The sequence below is a fragment of the Cynocephalus volans genome, chromosome 9 (assembly GCF_027409185.1).
Source record: "Cynocephalus volans isolate mCynVol1 chromosome 9, mCynVol1.pri, whole genome shotgun sequence".
Taxonomy (NCBI): Eukaryota; Metazoa; Chordata; class Mammalia; order Dermoptera; family Cynocephalidae; genus Cynocephalus; species Cynocephalus volans.
Window position 1 is genome coordinate 85,586,888 of NC_084468.1, and position 13,427 is coordinate 85,600,314.

Sequence of the window (13,427 nt, forward strand, 5' to 3'; positions counted from 1 at the left end):
GCTCCATAACCAAACTGAGCCCCCCAGCCTTCAGTGCTCCCTTCGGTACTTCCAAAACTCACACATCATTGTGCCACATCAGGGTCCCCAAGAGACACCAACAATGACAACAACAAAAACTAACCTATCTGGAATTCTTATTGACATATCTTCTAGAGAAATCTTCTGGATACCCTCATGCCAGTCTTACTGGGCACAGCCCCAGACACAAATGCCCTCCCCTGCCCCCCCATCACCCTGCAGGAAAGCCATGTTCTCTCAGACATCAGAAGCCATTTTCTGACAGTCTGGGGACTCAGGCTCTTAGAGAAGGCAGAGGGACAGCTGTGTCCCTGACCAGCTCATAGCCTTCCTCTTCAGTTCTCCATGTGTCTCACAGCCTTTCTGCATGTTGGCTTGTGACTTCCTCCTGTCTTGAAGAGGTTGGTCTCCCTTTCCTCTGCAGGACACTGAAGGGCAGCCGTCTGGTCCCGCACATATGTTCTTACTACCATTTTGAACCTAAACTAATGAGATTCATGAGAATCTCAATTCAATATGGCAATACCACAAGAGTTTTCGCAGCTTAACCTTGACCCTACCTTCTAGTAATAAAGCTATTCAAAAAAATGGTTGGTTAAGAAATGCTACAAGCCTAGGAGAAACTCAGAATTTATTAGCAAAATAATTTCTTCAAAGGCTGAATCTGCACCCACATTTGCCTTCCCGCTTTGCTGCTTAAAGAGGATTAGGGGGGTGGAGAGAGATGGAGAAGCCCTGGGAGGGTGAGACATTTTCTGTGCTCAGGACACAGGTCTGGGCTCCTCCAGGGTTGATGGACAGTTGCCAGTGTCAGTTCAAGTAAGTGCAGATAGTTCTATTTTTCAGAATAAAAGTCCATCCTTTAGGTGAGCATATGCTCTCTATCCCGTAACAAAGCTACTCCCATTCTCTTGTGAGATCCTCCAAGAAAGCCCAGCTGTCTTAGTCAGTTCAGGCTGCTATAACAAATTACCATAGACTGCGCAGCTTAAACAACAAACATATTTCTCCTGGTTCTGGAGGCTGGCAAGTCTGAGATCAGAGTGCCAGCATGGTTAGGTCCTTCAGGAGGCGCCTCCTCCTGGTTATGTCCTCAATGGCCTTTCCTTAGTGGGTCCATGTAGAAAGAGAGAGAGAAAGAGAGTGTCTTTTTCACTTTTTATAAGAGGACTAATCCCATCATGGGGCTTCACCCTCATGACCTCATTTAAACCTAATTACTTCCCAAAGGCCACTTTCAGATACTGTCACATTGGGGATTATGGCTTCAACATAGGAATGTGGGGGGACACACACATTCAGTCACAGCACTAGTGAACGTACAGGCACCAGAGAAGTAGAGGTTAGCAATACAGACCACTTCCATGGGGCTTGCATTCTAATCAAAAAGACACCATTCAAGTTAGTTCAAGTGTGATGAGTTCTTCGAGAGAAAGTTGCAGGAGTACATCTTGGTGGGGTGGAGAGGCAGCTGACCAAGTTCTGAGAGGACCTCCCTGAGAAAGCCATTTCAGGTGAGGTATGAAGCTTGAATAGGGTTTAGGGAAGAAGAACATTTCAACCCTTCTCATCTTTGCAACAACCCTGTGATGTATTACTATTTCCTTCTTGTAAGGTACTATATCTTCCAAGGGAGGGCACTGAGGATGGAAAACATAAAGTAACTTGTCTAAGGACATGAAGTAAGCAGTGGCTAAGCTCTAAGTGGCACTCAGGTCTAACTGGCACACAGATAATCCATGACTTTCTTACTATGCCACATATGGATTTCCATTTTTCTTAAAGCAACCTAAAGAGCTTTTTACTAAAGAGCTAAGAGGCTGCACAATATCCTACAAGCTTAGTGAATAAACAGGCTCCTAGAGTCTCCACAGAGACTGAGTAACTGAGGCACATGCTCAAGTGTCCAATGTGTTGACTCTCATTCTTTCCATGACAGTCAAGAGTAGAATTCATGCCTCACAAAGGCTTTCCTCTGTACTCGGAACAAGTAAACCCCATCTCACTTTTCTTGTTTTAATACCCCCTTGACCCACTCTCCCATCCTACAACTTAGTAGGATGTGTGATATACCTGAGGCTCAAAAAATATGTGTTGAGGGTCTGCATTAGCAATTGTTCAGGGAAGTAGAAAAATTAAAACAGAGGCGGGGCAAAATGGCAGACTAGAGATGCCCAGTGCACGATCCTCCCATGGAAAAAGACTATAGCAAGGAAAGGACACCTAAGTACAGGGGAGAGCATTGGTGTGAAAGCATGAGAGAGCAGAGGAAGCCTGGTGAGGACCTTGTGGAGCACAAAAACCAAGCAGTGTGGTGTAGAGGAAAAAGAGGCATGCAGCTTCAGCCATCACCATATCTCCCAAAGCAGGATAAGCCAGGAGGAATTCTCCCTTGCAGTGGAAAGAATCTGCTTGGGCGTGAGGACTTCCCGGTAGTAACCTTCCTCTAGCTCCTGTCCCAGCCTGCCCTGACCACCACTGAGGTTGCCTGTGCCATTGTCTAATCCCAGAGCTATGGCCCTTCTCTCCCAACAAGAGTTCATCCTGCATAGTACACACCACAATGCTGCTTGCACTGCCCCACCAACCAGAATGGGCCCAGCCTTCTAGCTGCCCTTGTAGCCCCAACCACCTGGCTGCCCATGTGGTTCCACTTGTCCACATGACCCCAACTGCCCAGCTGCCCATGCGGCTCCACTCACCTGCATGGGCCCTGCTGTCCAGCCTCCTGTGAAGCCCCATCCATCCACATGGTCCCACTTGCCCCAGCCACTTGCACAGCCCCAGACATCCAGTTGCCCTCAGGGCCCCAGCTGCCACACACTGGCTCAGACATCCAGCCACCTATGTGGCCCCAGTCACCCTGGCTGCCACATGGCCTTCACCCACTTGCAAGGGCCCAGCAGCGCATGCAGCCCAAGCCACAGATGTAGCTGCCAGAATCTGTTTATCCAGAACAGCTGAAATTACTGTGTCTACCTGGACCCCAAACAAAAACATCACACCCAATGGGCAATAAATAACAAATCTACAGGAGGGAGTCTTTTTCCTCAAAAGCCACTCCACAGTAATAGAAGAAGCAACCAACAGATGACTAGGCATCAACTTAAGGATACTAGAAATACGAAAGAGAGAGAGAGAGAGAGAAAATGGGACACCACCAAAGGAACATTATAATTCTCAAATACCAGACCTCAAACCACAAGAAACCCTTGATATGTCTGAAAGTCAATTCTGAGTAACAATCTTAAAGAAACTCAGTGACCTACAAGAAGACTCAGACAACACAATGAAATGAGAAAATCAATCCAGGACATAAAGGAGGAAATTTACAAAGAGATAAATACCATAAAAAAGGAATGTTGCAGAACTCCTGCAACTGAAAGACTCATTCAATGAAATAAAAACTATAATTGAGAGTGTAAGAAGCAGGCTAGAGCAAGCAGAAGAAAGAATTTCTGATCTTGAAGACAGTCTTTTTGAAATAACCCAAGCAGATCAAAAAAAGAAAAAGAAAAAGAAAAAAGAATTTTAAAAAATTAAGAACATCTAAGAGAGCTAGCAGACAACCATAAGTGTACAAACATCCAAATCATGGGTGTTCTGGAAGGGAAGGAGAAAGGAAAAGGCATTGAAAACATATTCAATGAAACAAAACTTCCCAGATATTGGTAGAGATACAGACTTCCAGATCCAAGAGGCTCAAAGATCCCCAGACAGATTTAATCCAAAAAGGTCCTCTCTGACACACATTGTAGTCAAACTGTCAAAAGTCAAAGGCAAAATCCTAAAAACAGCAAGAAAAAAGCATCAAGTCACCTATAAGAGAGTACCCATCAGACTAACAGCAGACTGCTTAGCAGAAACACTATATGCCAGAAGAGATGGGATGATATATTCAAAGCGCTAAAAGAAAAAAACTTCCAGCCAAGAATATTATACCTGGCAAGGCTTTCTTTTGGAAATGAAGGGGATCTAGTGTATTTCCCAGACAAACAAAAGCTGTGGTAGTTCACCACCACGTGACCAGCTCAACAAGAAATCTTTAAGGGGGTCCTGTACCTGGAACCCAAAATCAATAATCACCACCATGAATACACAAGAAAGAATAAACACCATGGGTGGAGCAGATACAGAAAGGAGAAATAGAAAGAAACTATACATACCACCTCAAAAAATCAATGAACACCAACGGCAAACAATAAAAGAGAAAGAAAGGAACAAAACATAATTAAATCAACCATAGGAAAAGCAATTAAATGTCAGTGGTAAGATAATACCTTTCAATAACAACCCTAAATGTAAATGGACTAAATTCCTTACTCAAAAGACCCAGACTGGGTCTGATTAGATTAAAAAACTATATCCAACTATATGCTGTCTACAAGAGACTCACCTTACCTGTTAAGACACATAGACTAATAATGAAGGGATGGAAAAAGATTTACCATGAAAAAGGAAATAAAAAATGAGCAGGAGTAGCTATTCTTATATCAAATAAAATAGACCATTAAAAGAGACAAAGAAGACCATTATATAATGAGAAAAGGATCTATCTGGCAAGAAGACATAACACTCATAAATACATATACACCCTACTCTGGAGTGCCCAGACATATAAAGCAAACACTACTAAACCTAAATAAAGAGATAGACCCAAATATGATAATAGTTGGGGACCTGAACACCCCTTTCTCAACATTGGACAGATCATCTAGGCAACAAACCAACAGAGAAATACAGATTTAAACCACACCTTAGACCAACTGGACTTGGAAGGTATCTACAGAATGTTTCATACAACAACCACAGATGTACATTTTTCTCATCAGCACATGGAATATTCTCCAGGACAGACTACATGTTAGGTCTCAATATATTTTAAAAAACTGAAATCATTTCAAGTATATTTTCAGACCACAAAGGATTAAAACTTGACATCAATAACAAGTGAAATTCTGGAAACTATACAAATACATGGAAATTAAACAACATGCTCTATGAGTGATCTATGGATCCAAAAAGAAACTAAACAAGAAATAAAAAATTTCTTGAAACTAATGAAAATAAAGACACAACATACCAAAACCTGAGGGATACTGCAAGAGCAGTAGTAATAGAGAAGTTTATTACAATAAAAATTTACATAAAAAGAATAGAAAGATTTCAAATTAATGGCCTAACACTACAACTCAAAGAACTAGAAAAACAAGAACAATCCAACCCCAAAATTAGATGGAAACAAATAATTAAAATCAGAGCACAACTAAATAAAATAGGGACCCCCAAAAATTATACAAAACATCAAGAAATGAAAAGTTGGTTTTTTGAAAAGATAAATAAAATAGACAAACCATTAGTTATGTTAACTAATAAAAGAAGAGAGAAGACCCAAATAACAAAAATCAGAAATGAAAAAGGAGACATTACAACCAATACCACTGAAAAACAAAGAATCACTTGGGAATATTATAAACAACTATACACCAAAACATTTGAAAACCTGGTGGAAATGGATAAATCTCTGGACACACAAAAACTACCAAGACTGAATTAAGAAGACACAGAAAACCTGAACAGATCAATAACAAGCAACAAGATTGAAGCAGTAATCAGCAGTCTCCCAAAAAATAGAAGCCCAGGACTAAACAGCTTTACTGATGAATTCCACCAAACCTTTTTAAAAGGAATTAATAACAATTCTTTTGAAGCTTTTCTGAAAAATTGAAACAGAGGCTCTTCTTCCAAACTCCTTCTATGAGGCCAGCAACACTCTGATACCAAAACCAGTGATACATCAAAAAAGAGAACTACAGGCAAATATCTTTGATGAACATGGACACAAAAACCTTCAATAAAATATTAGCAAACATGATACAGCAATACATCAACAACAACAACAACAAAATTATAAACCATGATTGAGTGGGATTCATCCCAGGGATGCAAGAATGGTTCAACATATGAAAGTCAATAAATATGATACACCACATCAACAAAATCAAGGACAAAAAACATATGATTATGTCAATAGACTCAGAAAAAGCATTTAACAAAATTCACCTTCTCTTCATGATAAAGACTCTCAGCAAATTAGGTATAGAAGGAAAGTATCACAACACAATAAAATCCATATATGACAAACTCACTGCTGATATCATCCTGAATGAGAAAAAGTTGAAAGCTTTCCCCTTAAGAACAGGAACAAGACAAGGATGCGCACTTTCACCACTCCTATTTAACACAGTTGTGAAAGCACTAGCCAGATCAGTCAGGTAAGAGAAAGAAATAAAGGGCATCCAAATTGGAAAAGATGAAGTCAAATTGTCCCTGTGAGCAGATGACATGATACTATATAGAGAGAGAAACCTAAAGACTCTACGAAAAACTCTTAGAGCTGATAAACAACTTCAGTGAAGTTGCGGGATACAAAATCAACATGCAAAAATCAGTAGCATTTTTATACTACAACAACAAACTAGCAGAAAATGAAATCAAGACAGCAAGCACATTTACAATAGTCACCAAAAATTAAAATACCCAGGAAAAAATTTAACCAAGGAGGTGTAAGATCTCTACAATGAGAACTACAAATCACTACTGAAAGAAAACAAAGAGAACACAAAAAGATGGGAAGACATTCCATGCTCTTGGATTGGAAGAATTAACATTGCAAAAATCTACAGATTCAATGCAATCCCCATCAAAATACTAATGACATTCTTCACAGAAATAGAAAAACCAACAAAGACCTCAAAGAGCCAAGGTAATCCTGAGGAAAAAAAAAATAATAATAATAATAAAGCTGGAGGTAAAAAACTTCCTGACTTCAAATTATACTACAAAGCTACAGTAAACAAAACAGCATGGTACCAACATAAAAAGAGACACTCAGAACAATGGAATAGAATAGAGAACCCAGAAATCAACCCACATACTTATAGCCAACTTATCTTTGACAAAAGAATAAGGACATACTTTGGGGGAAAGAATGCCTTTTAAATAAATGGTGCTGGGAAAACTGGACAACCTTATGTAGAAGAATGAAACTAGACCTGTACCTCTCACCATATACCAAAATCAACTCAAAATGAATGGAGTAAAGACTTAAATTTAAGACCTGAAACTATAAAACTCCTCAAAGAAAACATAAGGGAAACACTTCAGGAAGTAGGTCTGGGCAGACTTTATGAATATGACTCCAGGGCCGGCCTGTGGCTCACTTGGGAGAGTGTGGTGCTGATAACACCAAGGCCACGGGTTCGGATCCTATATAAGGATGGCTGGTTAGCCCACTGGCTGAGCATGGTGCTGACATAAATATGACTCCAAAAGCACAGACGACAAAAGGAAATATAAACTAATGGGATTATATCAAATTAAAAAGCTTCTGTACAGCAAAGGAAACAATTAACAGAACAAAAAGACAACCTACAGAGTAGGAGGAAATATTTGCAAACTATACATCTGACAAAGAATTAATATCTAAAATATACAAGGAGCTCAAACAACTTAACAGGAGAAAGACCCAAATAATACAATTAAAAAATGAGCAAAGGAACTAAATAGGTATTTCTCAAAGGAAAATATAAAAATGGTTAATAGACACATGAAAAAATGCTCAACATCACTCAATGTCTAGGAAATGCCAAAACAAAACCATATTGAGATATCTCACCCCAGTTTGACTGACTATTATCAAAAAGACAGAAAATAACAAATGCTGGTGAGGATGGAAAGAATGGGGAACACTCCTACACTGCTGGCTGGACCGTAAATTGGTGCAGCCATTATGGAAAATGGTATGGAAGTTCCTCAAACAACTACAGATGGAACTGCCTAAGATCCAACGATCCCACTGCTGGATGTATACCCAAAGGAATGCAAATCATCATGTCAGAGGGATTCCTGCACTCCCATGTTTATCACTGCTCTATTTACAATAGCCAAGAGTTGGAACCAACCTAAATGTCTATTGTCAGATGACTGGATAAAGAAAATGTGATATATTTAAACAGTGGAATACTACTCCGCCATAAAAAAGAATGAAATTCTGCCATTTGCAGCAACATGGATGAACTTAAAGAAAAGTATGTTAAGCAAAATAAGCCAGGCACAGAAAGAGAAATACCACATGTCCTTACTCAAAAGTGGGAGCTAAAATAAATAAATAAATAAATAAAATTTAAAAAGATACAGCAATCACAGTAATATACTGAACTTTTAAAAGGAGAAAACAAAACTGAGGTTGCCAGAGGTGGGAAAGGGGGAGGGGGAAGAGGAGTGAGCAATTGATAAAGGGCCATGAAAAAAGATAACATTGTATAATATCGAGTATGCTAATTATCCTGATTTAAGCATCACATATTGCACATAGGTATTGATATGCAACTCTGTACCCCATAGACATGTACAATCAATTACGTTTCAATTAAAAAGAAAAATGAAAACATCAGTAGAAATTAAATTAGGACTTAAAGCCAGAGTTCTGAGATCATCTTTCCTAGAAAGATATGACATACTCTCCAGAGTCATTTTCTTACTTCATTACTTTACAGTCTGTATTAGTTTGTTTTCTGTTGCTCGTAACAGAATACCTAGAACTGGGTAATGTATAAAGAAAATAAAATTTATTTCTTACAAAGTTGGAGGCTGGGAAGTCCAAGGTTGAAGGGTGCATCTGGTGAAAGCTTTCTTATTGGTGGGGAGTCTCTGCAAAGTCCCAAGATAGCTCAGGGTATTACATGGCAAGAATGGGCGAGAGCACTTATTAACATGCTCACTTGCTCTCCTTATAAAGCCACCAGTCCACACCTGTGATAACCCACTAAACCATTAACCCATTACTCATGATCCAATCACTTCTTAAAGGGCCACCTTTCAAATACTGTAATCAGATTTAGTTCTGACATGAGCTTTAGAGGGGACATTCAACCCACAGCACACTCTAACCAAGTGATCGGGGAGAGGGTGCTGCTCTGGGCTCTAAACATCTTGGGGGTGATTAGATCCCTACATCACAACATATTTGGGTTTCTGGTATTACTGGCTGTAGAGGGTTAAAAATCTTGATTCTAGTTTGACTTTTAGACAGGGTTCTTTAGCCAAAAAACTAATAGGACAAAAGCCCACAGTTAGTGGGGCAAAAAGCCTATCTAACCAATTCTAATCAAGTATGTGTTGATTCTCAGTTGATTTTTAGAACAGGGTTTTTAGGTAATGCATGTGTGGGACAAAAGTCCTTGGTTAAGAGACAATGGTCTACAGTTAGTGGGCAACAGCCCATCTAATCAACTCTAATCACTGTTTAGGTATGAGATTGTATAATGATTTTAGAGCTAACAGGGGGTTGACATACTGATCTTGTTAAGAGATTTTAAAGAATTGCTGTAGGGAAAAATGTGAAAAAAATGCTTGCTAATGGCAAGCTGTTTGTTGGTGGAAACTTTAGAGACAATTATACTTACATTTAATCGTAAGAATGAAACTCTTGCTTAAATCATCTAGGGAGAGGTTATGATTTAGATTAGATAATGATCACAGTTTGATCAATCTAGCTTTTTACAAATTGTACTTTGAAGTGTCATGTTGTTACTTTATATGATGTTACTAGTTTCCATTGTTTAAGCTCTGCTTAGCCATAGATAACTTTTGTCACATTGCCCATGTCTTTGTGTCCTTTTGAAATGATCGAGTCAACTGATTTTTCTTGTGAAACTTCCTTGTCTTTACAATAAAAAGCAGAAAATAACTTTGAATTGAGGCTGTACCCAGTTTTCTCCTTCTAACAGAAGAGTTGCTGAGGTGCAGTCCCTTCGGGTTTCTCGCTGCATTCATGTTGCTTTGAGTAATCTTTTTTGCATCTCTGTTACACAGTGAGAAGTGTAACACTCTCAATCTTTTATTAGGTTATCAGAAATTCTAATCTGGAGCAGATAAATCACATTAGTAAGATTTTTTTCCTCTTTTGATTTAGGTGCAAATCTTAAAATTAACAATGTTCACCTTAAAAGTTAAATATCAATGATAAGGTATTAATTTTGCACAGCTTTAAATAAGGCTTAACTGTGTAGTTGCCACAAATTAGATATTTTTAATTCTTTGATCCAGTCATTCCACTACTAAGAGTCTATCTTAAAGAAATAACTAGAGCTATGTGCAAAGTATAAGAAATGTATAAAAAAGTTCACTGCAATTTAATTCAATCGGGAAGAGACTAAATTTCTAATAGTAGTAAATTGGTTAGTTAAATCATGGTTTATCTACATCAGCAGTTCTCAAACTTTTTGGTCTCAGGAACCCTTTACACTTTTAAAAATGATTGAGGCCCTTAAAGAGCTTTTATACAGATTATTTCTAAGGATATTTATCATATTAGAAATTAGAAGGGAGAAATGTTTAAAATACAGAAATACACAAGCACACATTCCACTAGCTTGTCAGTGATATCACCATACCATGTAGTCTCTGAAAAACTTCACTTTCCACCCAGAAAGAATAACAAAAAAGGAAAATAATGTCTTAGTATTATTATGGAATAGGTTTGACTTTGTGGACCCTATGAAAGGGTCTTGGGAACACCCAAAAGTCCACGGACCAAATTTTGAAAACCCCTGATCTCTATATAGATATATAGATAGATATCTATATATAAAGAATCCTATATGACCATAGAAATTTTTATTGTGTGAAATATTCACTGACATTGCAAATGTTCTGATTTGAAGAATGCAGGCCACAAAATAGTATGAACAGTATTATACAATTTAAAACAAAGTAATGGGAAGACATTCTAATATATTACAAGTATATACCTCAAGATGGTGAAAATACAGATAAGTTATTTATTCTTTTGGTTTCATGCTCTGAGATTTTAGTTTTGTAATTAGAATAAAACATATCGATGATAAGGTATTCATTTTGCACAGCCCTAAATGAGGCCCACCTCTAGCTTGTCCTTGGTTCTCAATGTGTGGTCTGCAGGCTGCTGCATCAGATCGACCAAGAGCTTGTTAGAACCACAGACACTCCAGCTCTACTCAAGACCACTGAATCAGAACCTGCATTAAGACCTTGTGATTCCTGTGCACAGCACAGTTTTAGAAACTCTGGCAGCACATTAGAATGACCTGGGAACTTAAAAAAGGAAGGCTACGTAGCTTTTTTTTTTTAATGCTCCCAGGTGATTCTAATGTGCATCTAGGGGTGAGAAACTGCTGTTCTAATGCAAGGGCCTGGCTTGAACCTGAAAAACAAGATTGTCACCTCCAACCTCCAGATGCTTCAATGCAACCCCCTCCACTGCAGGGCTGGTCATCTGCCCACCAGTTTGCAGGTCCTAGAAATTTCACAGGGACAACGGGACTGGATGGAGGAAACAGCTGGTGTCTTAGTCTGTTCAGGCTGCTGTAACAAATACCTTAGACCCGGTAATTTATAAACAACAGAAATTTATTACTCATGGTCTGGAGGCTGAGCAGTCCAAGATAAAAGTGCCGGCAGGTTCAGTGTCTGGTGAGGGCCTGTTCCTTACAGATGGAGCCTTATGTGTCCTCACATGGTGGAAGGAGTGAACGAGCTCCCCAGGCCTCTTTTATAAGGGCACCAGTCCCATTCATGAGGGCTCCATCTCATGACCTCATGACATCCCAAAAGGCCCCACCTCTTAATATTATCACATTGGGGATTAGGTTTCAACATATGAATTTTGTGGTGACAACATTCAGACCACTGCCACTGGGTTCTGCATCCTCCAAGAATCTGGAGAACAAGGAGAAAACAGGTGTTTCCTGCTGCCCTGCAGAGCTCTAAGACCATTTAATTTTCAGGTTTGTAAAGTTTTAGTGACTTGACAGGGCCTGGGGTGTTGCCTCCCACAAATACCTCGATGATTCTGACAAGCTTTTTGGAATGATTTTTAAAATATTCCTGTCTAGGTGCATGGATTTTGTACCTACTCTATCCAATTTTACCAAAAATTCTACTTTCTATGTGACCTTCGTTGCAGATGAGGGGATTACCAATCGCCTCAATTACCCACCTGATCATTCAGCAAGGTGTTGAGTGCCTGGCATGTGCCCGGGACTGGGCCACAATTCTGAGACTCTCCATACTTGACCTTCTTACTGCTTATCAGCACTCTTGCCTACTCTTGCAGTCTAGAAGCTCTATGGTCTCCCCACCCTCTCCAGCAGCAGAGCCTTATTCTTCCTACCCTGGAATGTTTCTCTCCCCTCTCCCTGCGGTCCCAGATAGGCCTCTCTTCCTCCTGGAGACCGTCTCCCATCACCCCCTGCGTTCTTCCCATTTCTCAACCAGCACCAACCTAGAGGATGTCAGTTCAGCTTTGGATGAAGTCTAAATTTTCCACGTGTGTGGGGTTTTCCCTCCATCAGTTTACATTTCCTCAGAAATATAGGCAGAGTGCTATAGCACAGTGTTTGAGACAATGTAAACTTTCAGTAAATGTGATCTGTTATTTCAAGGGACATGTTGGGAAAAATAGGAAAATGGTCAGGGCCCCTCAGATGTTCAGAATCTTGCGAGCATTTGCTGCAAATATCTTCAGGTGTTCCTTGTTACTAAATGTGAATTGTGTATGGGCACCCAGGTGTCCAGGGTTGTGGACTTAAGTATAAAAGACTAACAGCTCTGGTCCACAGTGCTTCTCAGAACTCTCAGAAGCCATTAGGACAGTTGCTCCTAGATCTGAATAAAACCCATTCATTTTTTCTATACCCACAGCTCCCAGAACCTTTTTTTCCTTATTACCTAGCTCACACACCTGCGTGTGGAGGGTTTGTGACCCAATCTGTGCAACAGACTCTAGGAGTCTGTAAGCCCCAGCTTTACAGGACAGATGAGGCATTCACCCCTAGTACTCAACTTGCAGCAAGGAGTCACAACCAGTGGACTGATTCAGTCACAAAGTAACAAGACTAAGGAAAGCACAAGCCACGGAAATAATAGCAATTTTATTTATAAAAACCTTAATCACTCTAACAAGTTGAGTTTAAGATAGTTTACGACAAATAAATACAGAAAGCAGCACCATGACTTTTAATCACAATGTAATAAAGCATTCCTTAGATTTAAAATGTCCCACAAAACGTGTCAAGACTTTTCAGGAGCTTAAAGCAGATGCTCAGGTGCATCCATTCAAACAACAGGGAGCGCGGACACGCACACACGTCCTACCACCAGAGAAAAGTCTGTCTAGGAGCAGCCCTACTGCTTCCAGCCTGAAAACCAGCCACAGGCAATCAAACTCGGTACTAGTTTCCTAAGGCTGCTGTAACAAAGTATCAAAAACTGGGGGGCCGAGCCGGTGGCACACTCGGGAGAGTGCCGCGCTGGGAGTGCAGCGACGCTCCCGCCGCGGGTGGGTTCGGTGGGTTCGGATCCTA